This window comes from Megachile rotundata, chromosome 1 (assembly GCF_050947335.1).
Source record: "Megachile rotundata isolate GNS110a chromosome 1, iyMegRotu1, whole genome shotgun sequence".
Taxonomy (NCBI): domain Eukaryota; kingdom Metazoa; phylum Arthropoda; class Insecta; order Hymenoptera; family Megachilidae; genus Megachile; species Megachile rotundata.
The window spans coordinates 13759941-13775139 of record NC_134983.1 but is presented as its reverse complement, the minus strand read 5'-3'; the positions used below and the strand labels follow the sequence as shown (position 1 = coordinate 13775139).

General features: G+C 34.7%; 1 protein-coding gene across 5 annotated transcripts in view; it reads left to right on the top strand.

The window, feature by feature from the left end:
* LOC100881010 (Rap GTPase activating protein 1) overlaps window positions 1–15199 on the top strand; it is a 182288-nt gene that overhangs the window by 131240 nt on the left and 35849 nt on the right. The gene's annotated exons all lie outside the window — the stretch shown is intronic.

Sequence of the window (15199 nt, the reverse complement as noted above, 5' to 3'; positions counted from 1 at the left end):
AATTCCATAATACCGCGATATTTTTAAGCTTGTTCGTAACGGAGCCACCGAGCGCGAAGAATTCGCCATAACCTCTTCATTCCAGGCTCCAAAAATAAAGCGTCTATCCTATGTTACTACCCAAATTATTCTACGTTTCCTACCCAATTATTTACCACATAACAGTTAGAACAAAATTATCATTTTCAACATGTACCATATAATGTACTTCACAAGAGGTACATTAGGGACATTGAAAACACCCTAATGGGGTGCCCATAGATACATCCGCAACTGGGGTTCAAAAATAGACAACAACATCTGCTTTTATTTCTTTAACCCTATAACAGCCGGCCCTTTTTTTTTTTTAAATAAGTTTTAATCTTAACTAATTTTAATCTTTATTATTGAATTGATATTTTAGTGGTATATAAACTACCAAATTAATTAAAATACATCAAACTATGATGTAATATATATTAAGCTTATAATATATTATAATATACAACAAACTATAATGTAATATATATGAAGCTTATAATATATTATAATATATATCAAATTATAATGTAATACATATGAAGCTTATAATATATTATAATATATATTAAGTTATATATTAGCTATATTAACAAAAATTAGCTTGTTCATACACAACACCCTTTAACTATAATTTTAGCATGCAGTTTATAAACCACCCCAAAGGTCAAATACACGAGGAAGATTTTTAAGATTCCTTCATAAAGGGATTTAATAACATATATTAGTATCAATAATGTTGTTAGAGACACTTTTCAATTAATATACGATTGTGCAAACTGGCTTATAGCGTGCGTAATTGGGACGCATACCCCGACTGAACCGTATATCGATCGATTGGCATTGTTCGAACCGGTAAACGCAAACGATCGGTGAACCAGGACGCATAACAGCTTTAGAAGTTTGCCCGCACATTCCCGGACGGTTGTGCATGCCCGCGATCTTAATTCCCTTTAGCATGCCGATTGCTTCCGCGTGTTTCGTTTTCGTGCGTGCAATGTCGCGGAGAAGCGGAACGTCTCGTGTTGTTACGCTTTTTGCGTGCAAGCTCGACGAGCTTTCAGCCGCGACGATGGACGAGAGGCAGCGGCGAGACAAAAGAAAGGGACCAAGGTGGAAGAAGCTGGCAAGGAAAGGAAAGGAGCAATGCTAAGAAACGAGCGCGCGGTAACTGTAACCACAAAGATCGGCTTCGTGGTAATTTTCCTCTAACAACCCGTTACTCCATCGTTCTGCGCCGCGAGACGCTTTAAAAAGTCCTATTTTCCCATGACCGGTCGACTGGCTTGCTTGCGTGTACATGAGACGCTTATACCTGTAAGTGGAAACTACAGGCTGTTGCAAAAAAGGACCCACACACGGGCTTTGCGAATAACACTCTTCCGGGAGATACACCTCTTTTTCTAGGGGTTTTTAAACTTGGGAGAACTGAACTTTTTGGCGCTACATAATTACAATTAATTATTGTTTAATTATGGTGAAGATGGATTAACAAATGCAAAAAGTCTTGATGTAGAATTTTTTAATAAATGTGTTATTTGGATGAAAACGAGGAGGGGATGTAAAGTTAATGACGGAATTGTTTTACACAGATTCAGGGTGAAATCTGAAATTTTTAGAACTTCTTAGGGTTTACATAACCCTAAAATCACAGAAACCTTACATTACCAAAATCTTAAATTCTCAAACCTACATTCCTTAACTCCAACGTTCTCAACAGCTTACATTCTCAAAATCCAAAATTCTGAAAACCCTGCATTCCCCAACTGCTAAATTCTCAAAACCCTACATTCCTCCCAACTCCAACATTCTCAAAACCCTACATTCCCAAAATCCCAAATTCTGAAAACCCTACATTCCCCAACTCCTAAATTCTCAAAATCCTACATTCCTCCCAACTCCAACATTCTCAAAACCTTGCATTCCCAAAATCCCAAATTCTGAAAATCCTGCATTCCCCAACTCCTAAATTCTCAAAATCCTACATTCCTCCCAACTCCAACATTCTCAAAACCCTACATTCCCAAAATCCCAAATTCTCAAAACCCTACATTCCCCAACTCCAACATTCTCAAAACTCTACATTCCCAAAATCCCAAATTCTCAAAACCCTACGTTCCCAAATTCTTAAATTCCCTAAACCCAAAACTGCAAATTCGAGAAAACTCCAGATTCCAAAGCCGTAAATCTTCAAATCTCTAAACTTTCAAATTTCTAAATCCCAAATTTCCAAACCTCAATTCTTGCAAACCAAAAGTTTGCAAACTTCCAACTTTCAACCCTAAATTTCATAAAAAAAAGTAGAATGCGGACACGAGATCGTATAAGTTCGTTTTTCTTTTAAGTGCACGCTGTTTAATTGCCCGTCGGGAGACTTGACCGCCGACGAGTTAAAGGTTCTCTTTTAACGACCCAGCAGCGCATGTTCGACGATAGGCAGTTTAATTCTTACCGAAGACGAACTGGGCCTGATTGGCAAGAATTACACTTGGCGTCGAATGAATGCCCGTTTAAAGGTCTTTGGAACGACGACTTATTAGCAGCGTGCACGTTGCCGGTGCTGGTTCGTCGTGCTTGATCTTACCGATAATCGTATTGTATGGGGCCACTTACACCAGCTCCACTTGTTTCGCCTTGTAGCCGCGTTCAAATTGATCCGATGTTTACATTCGCTCGGGTAATTGGGAATGCTCCAATGCGGAGTATCGAATCTTGATTCTCTTTTGAACAAAGCGCACGGAAAGATGGCCGGTTACTAATGCAACAGGAAACTGGATAACATCCCGAAATATCGACAGATAAAATCCTGACGGTCCAAAATACCGGCATGGGAAAATTCAAGCATTGTTTTAATATTTTTTAAACTTTTTAATATTTACGGGAATGAGATGAATTTGATAATGAGTTGAGTTTGAGAATCTGATAATTGAAAGACTAAAAAATTGGAAAATTTACATGTTTGAGATCTTGAGAATAATAAAAAGTATACATTTATAAATTTAAGTGTTTGAAAATTTAAAATTGAAGAGCTCAGAAATGTGAAAATTTAAATGTTTGAGAATTTAAAAGTAATAAAATGTGTAAATTAAAAATTTTAAATGCTTCAGAATTTTGAAATTGACAAACTAAAAAATTAAAAAATTTAAATATTTGAAAACTTGAAAATTAAAAAAATTTGTAAATTTAGGAATTTAAATGTTTGAAAATTTAAAAATTGACAAACTAAAAAATTTGAAAATTTAAATATTTAAAAACTTGAAAAATTAAAAATTATAAGCTTGAGAATTTAAAAATTAACAACCTAAAAAATTAAAAAATTTGAAAGTTTTAAATTCCCCATTCCTAATTTTCCAGTCTCCAAATTTGAAAATAGGATAATTCAGAAGGTTCACTATCAGATAATAAAAAATATTTAAATTACATTTCAGTTAATCAGAAATTAATACCAAAACTGTGCTTAAAAAAATGTTAAACTCGAAGCGTACCGTGTGGAATCAATATACGCAGCAGACAGAAAGAATTAACATTGCAAAGTCGTTACCATGAAGTAATAAATTCAGTTTTCAAATGTCACTCCTGTATTTACGAACGAATCGATACGTTGAAACGGAAAGTTTCCCCTCTCGCAGTATATATTTCAAAAACATTTTATTTACCTATGCAATTCTTTCACACTATATTGCGTTTCGATGAAATTCTTTTACAATCTTTGCGTGCAAAAATGAAATTTTAACATTGAATATCTAACAGATGTAAAGGTAGGCTCAGATGAGTTTGAACAATTTTTATTGCAGCCTAAAACATTCCTTTTCGTAATTTGTTCCAGATTAAACCATCGAAGCACGAATAATGAACCGTGTAATTAAAAGCCGTATTGATAATTGAGACGTGTGAATGTAAACATATTTCATTCTGTTAATGAAGCGATGTAATCTGTTTGGTTAATTACGAACGATATCATTCATCACCGAGCTTTTCTGTTCAATAACTTCATCGATGTTAATTTTATTTTTTTTCTACAGTTTTTTATCGCAATATAATTCGCGTAAAATCCCTTAGTTTATTTTAATTGAAGAAGATTTATTTCCTCGAAAAAGAAACAGTTAATGATACATTTTTATTATGATAGGAAATACAATTTTTATGTACAGAAAATTATTTCAAAAGTACATTATGTCAACAAATTGTATTAAGCTGATTTTATAGCACACTTATAAAACTACTTATAATAATTGATGTCCATTTTAAATAATCTAATACTCATCGCATAATTTTTTCTCTATTCATCTGTGTTTTCACTTTATGCAAAGATCACACGGTATGTGGTTGATTTATGTAAAAATTTGAAGTATTTTTATTTGTAGAGTTAAGATACATGCTAATACTTAAAGTGATATGCTAATTTATTTTTAGTATCCGATACAAGCTAAGTTATTTTTAAAAAGCTATATAAAGTAATTATCTTCGAAAAGAGACAAATGCTAATGTATTAAAAAGCCATACATGCAAATTTATTTCTTAAAAATGATAGGTATCTATTTATTCTTAAATATAAATTTATTCTCTCCTTGTTTACTTCAACAAGGTTGATGCATTAATCGCTGCCAAAATTCCCAGCAAATGCATTAAAACGTCAAACAGTTGAACATTGTGAATTATCAAATTTATCAGAATTTGTTTGCGATATCGTGTATTTTTCTCATCCTTTTTGTTTCTCGATGGATCTCTGCGTCGAGTTTACGTAAACTTGTCGTGTCTTGAAGGTAACATTGTCGTAACGTAGGAATTGTTGGGAAATCGGTTTTTAAGACGAATGTAACGCTTCTGGAACCGTTTAGAATGCTATCGAGAGGAAAACGGCTTACATAAAAGTAAATTGAAAATATTTAATAGAATCAATTTAAATTAATATACATTACGTGTTGCAACAGAAATGAAGCTTAAATTTTCCTATCTAAATTCGCAACACTACTTCATATTTGAAGATTAACATTTTAAGCATAGATACTCTACTTATTATCTGCAAAAGTTTGCAAAAATTTTGGGAAAATGAAATGTTTAGTTTCTGCAATTTATTATTCAAAATGGCAGTACTGTCTAGATATTACGTTATCGCAAAATTGTAGTAATGATTAATGTTTGAGAAGTGTCTTTTATAATTTGATGAAGTTTAAATCATTAAAATTGAATCAGAAAATATTTCATTACTGTGTAAGTTATAGATATAAGATTAGGTTGAGGTTGAATACTTTAGTACAATTATATAAAATATATAATAAGTATCTGATAATTATTATACAGTGGTTAATACTATGCATATAATAATTTTGTGTAATTAATTTTCAAAGAGTCAAGGTTTTCCTTAAATTTACAATAAAAATTTTCTATTAATTATTATGAAATAATAACAATATTTTGAAAGTTTTGGTCGTCGAGACAGAATAATATTAATCGTATTTCGTTGATAAACGGAATTCGATACGGAGCGTTTGCTACTTTATATTGCATGTGCTACATCGATAATTATTTTATCGATGGTTAGAATTTGATATCTTCGTTGAGTGTCATCGATGATAATGTACAGTGATTTGAAACTCAAGTGCTGCAACGAGTGCTTTGTATAGGGTAATAAAAGAGCAACGTCAAATCTTTTGTACGAAGAAAGAATGGATCAATATAAAACTGTACTTTCATTAAGTGCTAATTGCGTTTTTAACTCTTTTTTCATGATACTAACGTCGAAAGAAATTTTTGAACAAGTGATAGCAGTAAGTAAATTTCTACATTAAAAATTTATTTAAAAATATTGTTAATTTTTAGCATAATTGCATTATTAAAGAAACATGCTATGTTCATTGAAATACAAGAATTTTACGGTACATTATTTGATGTTATGAAAATTCTAAAATTTCATTTCAAAATGAAATTATTATATTTATACATTTATCACATTTATAAAAAATTCTAAAACTTCAAGTTCGGATAAAAATTAATCAAATTTTCTGTTTTAAACAATAGAAAATTTATTTTTGCGCCTCATATTTATTTTAAAAGTAATCCACTAAAATGTTAATTACGCAGATTGACAGACTTGCTGATAAATAATACGTTATTTCCGTACGCTCCACCGATAAGAAGCTTTTGATAATTACACAAAGAACGTACCTTTCGAAAGAAACTTTCACAAAGACAGTTTCAATTCCTCTGAATCTTCTGCATCAATTAACGTCAAATCAAAATTCTTTTGAAACGCGTTTCCATCTGCAGGAGTAGCCACTTCACGTGACATAATCTGATACACAAAGCGGGATAAAAAAACGAGACGTAAAAAAAAAGTACGAACACGTAAATCAACGTTGCAAATATTTTGTGAAGCACGCTCCAACATTTCGATGAGAAAGCCATGTTTAATGCGTGTGAATGTTTTCGATCGAAATAAATATTTTCGGTAGCCCGTGAATCCTCGGTATACATATTTTTAGAAAGAAAATTCAGCAACTTTGCATGGCAAATCACGTCTCGACACTCGAGAGGGAAGTCGTCATGCCCTCGAAATAGTCAATTCCCCGATTGCATGATTCATTGGTTCTGCCCACTTCGCATTACCATAACACCGGGATCGATAATAATTTACATAATAGCTTGTCTGTAATTTAGCTAACAATCTTCCCTCGCAGACATTATGATTTTGTCTCAATGCGGTTGCTTGTACGCAAAGAAATCCTTCGAGTTTCCTTTCTGGTCGCTTCGTAAAAACGATCCCCCGTTAGGTCGTTCGTTAGCACTTTACGACTAATTTCTTGCGTAAAGAAATTTCCGTTTTTAATTTCATTCCGTCCGAACGACATCCGCCTTTTTTTCGACCTCGAAGAAATCATTACACGTTTTACATACCGTGGAACCTAGGGGAGAATCAGGCTCGATGTGTAATGATCAGTGGAGGTGAGATTATACGGTAGCCAAGACTCATTCGTTCATTTTGCTACGCTTGGAATTTGAGTTTAGTATTTACGGAAGATACGGGAATTTGGGGTCTCTTACATAGTTCGGTAGTTTGCATAGATCTGGTTGTTGAAATTTTGGGGTTTGTTGACGTGGGAATTTGAGGATTTGGTAGTCTAGAAATTTGTAGATTTGGAGATCTAGACACGAGAATTTGTGGGCAAGGTTTTTGGGAGCTTGGTTAGCACACTTTACAATTTGGAGATTTATGGATGTGATTTAGGAAATTAGGAGCAAAATTTACTCATCCAGGAATTTGGAGGCGTAGGAACTTGGAGCTCTACTGATAATCTAGGAACATGGAAACATATAGTAATTTGGGGACGTAGGAATTTGAAGATCTAGCTATACAGAAATCTAGAAATTTGAGGACATAGGAATTTGTGAATTTAGGGATTTCCTTGGAATTTGGGAACTTTGAGGTCTAAAAATTTGAGGACATAAGTCTGGAGTTTGGTGGTCTAGTAATTTAAAAACAGAAATTTGAAAATCTAAAGTTACAAAAGCCTACAAATTATGATCCTAACAATTTTAACCTAAAATTTAAGTATCTCTCTAGGTGAAGAAATACAGAAATACTACTATAAATATCCATAAATGAACGTTACCACATTTATATACAAATCTATATTTCCACATTTAAATCTAAATAAAGCCTACCGAATAAAGAGCCTATTTAAGACGAAGTTACAATGCAAAGTGCCAATGACAGTTTACCCCATTTAACTTGAGTAAAGATATTAAAGTTAAAATTCCTAATCTCGAACATGAATTGACGCGAAATTATATATATGAGATACAAGATCCGAAGTGTGCTACTTTGGCAATTCTCCACAAATTGAATAACTTGTTCGTTGCGAAAGCAACGACCGAGATTCCCGCGTACAATTTGCACGTCTGCCCGTTCATTCGATTTTCTGTAAGGTCCTCCATTTTTTTTTTATGCTCCCTACATTACGCGGCTGCATTTTCCCTCGACGTTCTATTCACTTTTAAATTTCCTTTTCATGGAAACGCTGGATATATACACTTTCGTACGGCGGGATAGCCTTCAATGCTTCGAGAAAACAGTTGTGACTGGTAAATAGCTACAACTGGATTCGACCGTTGAAAATTTCTTCATTTGCATGCGCACGGAAAAAGATTTCGAACCGTTCGCCTTACGACTACGAAACACCTATTCATTCTTTTCTATTTCTCAACGATTCAAAAATTGTTGCAATTTACATTGCAAAACTGACAGTACCGTTATGAAAGCGTAGGTGCTGTAAACGCTTTCAATTTGATACCTACTTAGATGCAGCAGTCTTTTCCGTACGAGTACTTTTATTCGAGAAGATTGAAAATTATTCAAATTTTCTTCTTCGTGATTTATGATCTTTCCGCCTCTTACCAACAGTGGATTATTGCTTTGAATAAAAAATATTTTCGATCATCCAAAATGGATTGAATGTCAAGGTACTATTCGTGCTGAACATTGTATCAATTACGGTTAAGTTCCATAAATTGTCATTATGTTTTTGTATGTCAGAAATGATGTTAACTCTGTCCATCTTAATATTAATTTATTCAAACTCGACAGCAGCCTTAAACTCGTTAGCTGACCTTCTTTAATTCTTAACTGTGTTATATGTTGATATGCAGTAAGAATGTTTTATACATCTTATTTTGTGCAACATTGTATTTCTTCTCTTTTTATGTTGTTACATTGTGTTTTTCCACTTTTTATACATATTATGTTACTAAGTATATCTTCTCTCCATCGTTCATTTTATTTAATCTTGAATTTGTGTCTTACTTCTAAAATTATAAAACTAAAAGATAGTAGGTCTTCACGTCACATATCTTTTCATACAAAAGTTTTTAACCCATAAATAAAATATCGTTACATCTCCGTCAGTCCGTCATCCGGATCCAGGTCCTTTCAGTGTTCCGGAAAAGAAATCTCAAAACCGAAAGATTCACTATGAAATTGCGATCAAAGTGTTGAACGTTGAGTTTCTGAAAGTACAGTATGGAAGAGAGAAGTGGTTGGTGTCCGTAAAAGCCGGTTGCACGTATGGTTGCCTCGACTTCGTTTTAAAAGGCAGCTCGCAAAAGGGGCCGCACAGCTGTTCGTGCGGCTGCTTTTCCTGTGATTTTTTCTTTCTATTTCGTCGTATAAGGCCCGAAGCCAAGGTGGAGCCGCGTGTCGTTGCTCCAGAAGAGAGCATTTTTCGTAAATTCGGCGTAGCAACGACACGTTCGCTCGGCTGGCAATATAAACTGCCAGGTGCAGAGGTGTATCGCAGCTGCCAGACCGTCTGCCTTCCTGCCGGACTAAACGGCGAAAAATCGATCCTTCCTAGACCGGAATCGAGTTCTCGTGTGCGACCTAACCTCCAGAAAATCGATACTCTAGATTACCCTTTAACCCATTTCGTACCTATACCTTCTACACGTGCTATGTTTTGATTTATGCGACCAGATATAACTGGGGAAGCACTTCAATGGTTTAACGCTAGCATTGGGTAACGATCAAGAACAGTATTATAAACGATAATGAGTTAATGCATATATCAAATGCAACATTTCTGCATTGATACCCGGTTTTATATCGGCAAGGTTAATGATGAAAATCCTGACGTAGATCATGCAATTAATATTGATTGTTAAATCTTGATCTTACGGTGTAATAACAGTTATTAGCTTGGCCAAGCCTAATGAAAGTTTTACACGTAGGAAAGACTTTCTACGAGATTTTGATTATGAAAGCAATTTTTATAGAAAGTTCTGTATAACGAAGTTCATTAAAGAATAGTTTTGTTGTCGTTGTATGCGCATTGCGACAGAAGGTTAATGACAGGAAGCGATAATGGCGCGCATTTATTCTCACAGAATAGTGAACGAAGCCAGAAGAGGCTGTAAAACATTTTCTCTTTCGATAAGAATATTTTCCTTTCGACGAGGAATTGCCTAAGCGACCTGGTTATTCTTCCTTCGTGCCTTTCTTTTCCTCGACGACTCGATAGTACATGGCATCGCTGTAATTATCGATCTTATCGCGGAATTCAAATGAACGTCAACAGCTACGCGAAAGGTTATCGCGGCCGGATCGAAAGATAACATGTTCGAATTAGCTTAAGGAGCACGTGTACGCGTGCAATCCCGTATCGAACGGTTTTATTCGGTGTCATGAAAACAACTTGATATTTTAATGCTTCGCCATTGTTTGCCTACCTGCTAATTGCGCCCTTTCGGCCTTAACCCCATTTTCGGAGTTTAGCTCGCCACGCAATAAACCATGGTTCTGACAATGAGACCAGACAGACTTGTCTGGGGTTACGTATGCGTCACGTTTTCATTTCTATTTGAGGTTTTATACTGTTGCGCTTATTGTGTACTGTTTGTGCAGCGAAATTGAGAAGCCGTTGGGTGAATTTCAAATTTCCTAATTTACGAACTTGTGAATTTATCGGTTAATGCACTGGTTCAGGAATTTGTAAATGTGCAAATTTACAAATTTATAAATTTACAAATTGACAAATTTACATTTTTTTATATTTACAAATTGGCAAATTAGCAAATTAGCAAATTTAGAAATTTACATATTTACATATTTATATATTTACAAATTGACAAATTTACCAATTTACTATTTAATAAAATGACAAATTTAAATTCTTCAAATTACCAAATTTTGAAATTCCGAAAAATGACTAAAAGTCATACGAAATATGTTTCATTTCACTTCATTATGCATACAAAAAGTATATCAAAATTTATTTCGATCGATTCACTAATCAATTACAAAAATTCAATGTGGTACTGATGATGATCGTTCAATTTGATGATTCAATTAAATATTCATTTAGAAAAAATAATAGTAATAATTGACATAATAATTGAAATAATAATAGCGGAGAACCTAAAATTGCCAACATCACGAAGATCTAAAGAACACATTGAACCTGTGCAACATTGTCAAAGTCGAGATATATCGAAGGAAATAGATTAGGTGTTATTAGAAGATGACCGCAGTTCACAGCAACAATTTCATTGTTGGCACACCTTCTGCTTCACGTGTACACCAGAGTGTACATGGGCGCGTCCAACTATGCGCGCCCCTACTGAATTATTCATCCCCGTAGAATACATCGTCTCTCTTTGTTTCTTTCTTCTTCTACGACGAGAGAGCTCCTTTTTCCTTCGGTTATTCCCCTTCCTCTTGTTTTTCGGACGTACAATCCCGCCGGGAGGAAATCTACGACCTTTGCGAAATATTTCTGGAAACGCTCGGAGAGGAATTCGTCTTTTAGATTTCATTCACGGATCGGTTGGGAGGATTTCTGTTTATAAAAATCGTTTTGCGTCGCTTGAATGGGGCAGCAAATAGATACGTTGGCAATGTAGGGAAATATTCGAGTGCGGGTTGGAAAGATTAAATTTTTTTTAAATTAGGAATTAGTTTTTGGAAATTTAGGGATTTTTCAGATTTTTATGGAATTTATTTTTTTTGGACTTTGGTTGAGTTAGAAATTTGGAAATTGGAAGATTTAGAAATTGGTGATTTAAGGAATTAGGAAATTTTCAAATTTGAATGTTTAGGAATTTGAAAATTTTTAAATTGGGAATTTTTCAGTTTCATTATTTAGTAACTTAAAAATTTTGAAACTATACCTCAGCAAAAAGAGAAATTGTAATTGATTTATTATTCCAAATGCTCTTTTACCCTTGCCAACAAGTATCCGCCTATCGGAAGGATTTCTTGGGTAGAATTTCTATTTGTTGAAACTGTTTTGCTATCTTTCACGATTGTACTGTTGGGACATTCTTGAAGTACCTCGCTTTGCCCAAGTTTCTTCGGTTCAGCAAAGCGAGTTTCGTTCGAGTATCATTCTATGGAAAATTCTTCTTTTAAAATACTTCAGAAATAGTTTCTTGATTTTTCGATAAAAACGGAAAGTTCTTTTATCCTTTCACTTCAAACGGAGCGGTAAACTTCGATGTCTTTGAAAAACACATTTCGAACCGTGTGACTTTAAATACTAAACAAAAATAATAAATAAATTTATAATACAGTGTTAATGCTTATCTTTAAACTGACAAAGTTATTTTTTATATACAACCAAAAAACACGTACGTAAAATTTTTATAATACGTCGCAAATAGTCCCTTGTATTATTTATGCAATTTAGAGAGTATTTATGGCGCTTAATTTCACGGTTACAAGACCAACGAAAATACCGTAACAACGATTCCATAAACTTCGCCAACCACGAGTGTTCTCCGTCGATAGCACAAAAAGATGTCCGTTAATTCAATAAATTTTTAATGGCAAAAAACTAGCGGGTGAGCGTGCAGCTTGCGCGTGTACCATTTATTAGTGTAGTCACGAGCAGCTTCGTTGGCACCATAAATATTTCTTCCGAGAAAGGAAAGCAAAATCGTGCAGTGTCTAATTAAATTTCTTCTTACGTGAACTTGCTCGACTTTTTACTCGTTCTGGAAAACTACCCTTGATCTTACTCCTCGTAGCTTGTACTTCCTAAGTAACATCTATTTCGGCTAATAAACCTCCTTAAATTCGTGCACGTGCTTTAAATTCAACGATACATTTCGGAATTTAGAAATTCAGACAGAAAGATCATTTGGAACAATTCGAAATTAGATACGAAGATTTAGAAATTAAATTGTTAAGTTTACATTCTGTTACATTCGTCTCCCTGAAGACTAACATACACAGTATATCGAAAAAGTAACGCAGTTTCTTAAATTTAAGGAAAACTAGCGCCATCTATTAAAACAATATGTTATCTAAAAAGTTTTTTATTTAAAAAGTTCCGTTATTTTTCCGACATACCGTGTATATCAACGAATACGTGATTCCATCGGTCCAATCGTGATTTATTATGGACGTGAATTGCGGATCACAGACTTTCGTGTTCACAAACGTACCTGTACAAATACGTCACGTATACACGATATGTGAATGCGTACAATATATGCGATCGTACGGTCGAGTCACAGTGCATACATACGATGAAGAGAAACGGGAAGAAAGAGAAAACGAAGGAAGAACGATGAATCTGCACTCACGCAGTTTGCTTAGGGTCGAGGGATAATGCAGCAAACTCCCCCGGTTTGTCAGGGGTTAAAAAGGCCCCTCTTTTCTGCCGATTTTCCGTCTCGCCTTCGCTGCTTGCGTTATTAATACGCGAGTTGCGTTCAGTCTTTTCCTTTCCACCTCTCTGCCTCTTTTCCTGTACCTCTTTTTCCTTTCTTTTGCCCTCCTGTTTGCACTCGTCGTTCTTCGGTTAGCTAAACTCCGCTCGAAACTCATCAAGGCCCACCGATTCGTCGACCTCGGATACCCTAACGTTGGGAAAGGAATATACGACAGTTTCATACTCTTGACAAACGTTTTCTCGTTAACCGGTACATTTGTAGCTCGTTATCTAGTCAATGATACACTGGCTACCATTAATATCCGAACACCGCCATTATTGTTACGACAAATAGTCCCAACTTTCGTTTTTCGAGTCACAAACCATCCATCAAAGATTCGCCGAAATCTTCTGATTCTCATAGGAAAAATATATTTATTCCTTACCTTGATGAAAATCAATGTTGATTTCAAGGATTGTACTTTAACAAAATGGGTACCTTAGAAGAAGAAACTTATGGAGCGGTCATTTAACCGGTTTGGTAGTTTAGTGTTACATGTCCTTCCACACTTTTCTGCCCCGATCTGCTTTTCTTAAACATCAAACTTAATATATTTCAATTAACCACTCCTTAAGTAATAAGATTAATTATTTGAATCTACCTATCAATTAATCAAAGGTTACATTAGAACCAATATCACTACGTATTACTCTGAAATATTAAGCATTCAGTAATTATTTTGTTTTCCTTTCAAGTAGGATCACAAATAGACTTAAAAGAACGTGGAAATTGTTAATCACTGTTTTCAAATAATTTATGCGAGGAGAACCAATCAGAAGCAAGGTTTCCTTCGTCAAAAGATTTTTTAAGAGGCGGAAGATTACAGTAACGAGATAATAATCTTCCGAGCTTAATAGTTACATCCTTCTTAATTGTAAGTTAGAGGCTAGAAACACTTAAGTAGGAAATATGACGCATCCAATCGTAATTGCAAAGTATGTCAGATGAAAATAGAGACTGAAGCTAATAACAGTTTGTCACATCTTGTTTGCAAATTAAGTCACATTATGACAAAAATCTAGAATAGTACACAACCTTGTAGAACTTGTCTTATGTTTAGCCTCGTAAAAATACATTTTCCACAAATTTCATTGCTATACATAAATGATCAAGTTCGTTAGACTATTTCACTTTTATTTCGAACCACTTTTATATAAATTAAAATCATCTTCAAGTAACATTTGCTTTAAATAAATAATATCCGTTCAGCCATTAAAAGTGATACTCTGTAAAAGAAATTATGATTTCAGTAGTAATACTGTCTAAAAATGTTGTCATCAGAACCAAATACGTGTTCAAAGTTACAAACTCCTCAAACTACAGTAACCCAGTTTATTTCATAAAAACCTCAAACAAGAAATACCCTATTGAGAGTAGAATCTGAGCAGCAGTCTGACCAGATCGTCGGTATCACCCTATACATGGCACTATTCCTTGCAGACCGAAAGAAACTAGTCGATTAGATAAGAATTCATCGGGACCGTAACAAGTTAAATAACTTGTAGGGACACGTTCGGTGTTTTCGCATGGAGCACATTTCTGTGATCAGGTTTTATCAAGTATTACGTTGCCTCAATAAAATTCGACATCGGTGTAGCAGGCATTGCATGAGTCAGACACGAAATTGGCCTCTTATCGTGACTACCCACGGTTCAATCGATTCGTGGAGCCGTTGCTAGTCTCTTCATCCGTTTTCTCCGGCATATAAGAAGCGTGTCGATGGGGTGGGTGGTGCCGTCTATTACTGGTCTTCGCCTAGGAAACTTTTCCTTTTTCCCCCTCTTCCCCTTACGGTCGTTTGCATTCTCCCCTAAAATTTTCGGAATAGATACCAGCAAGATACGGCGAAGGGCATCTCTCCCTTTTCTATTTTAGACTCACCACTAATGATGCACTCGTTCGTATCTTCTTTGGTACTTTCATCTGGAGCAAGGTAGATACATCGGTCTCTAACGATTACTCTATACATTTT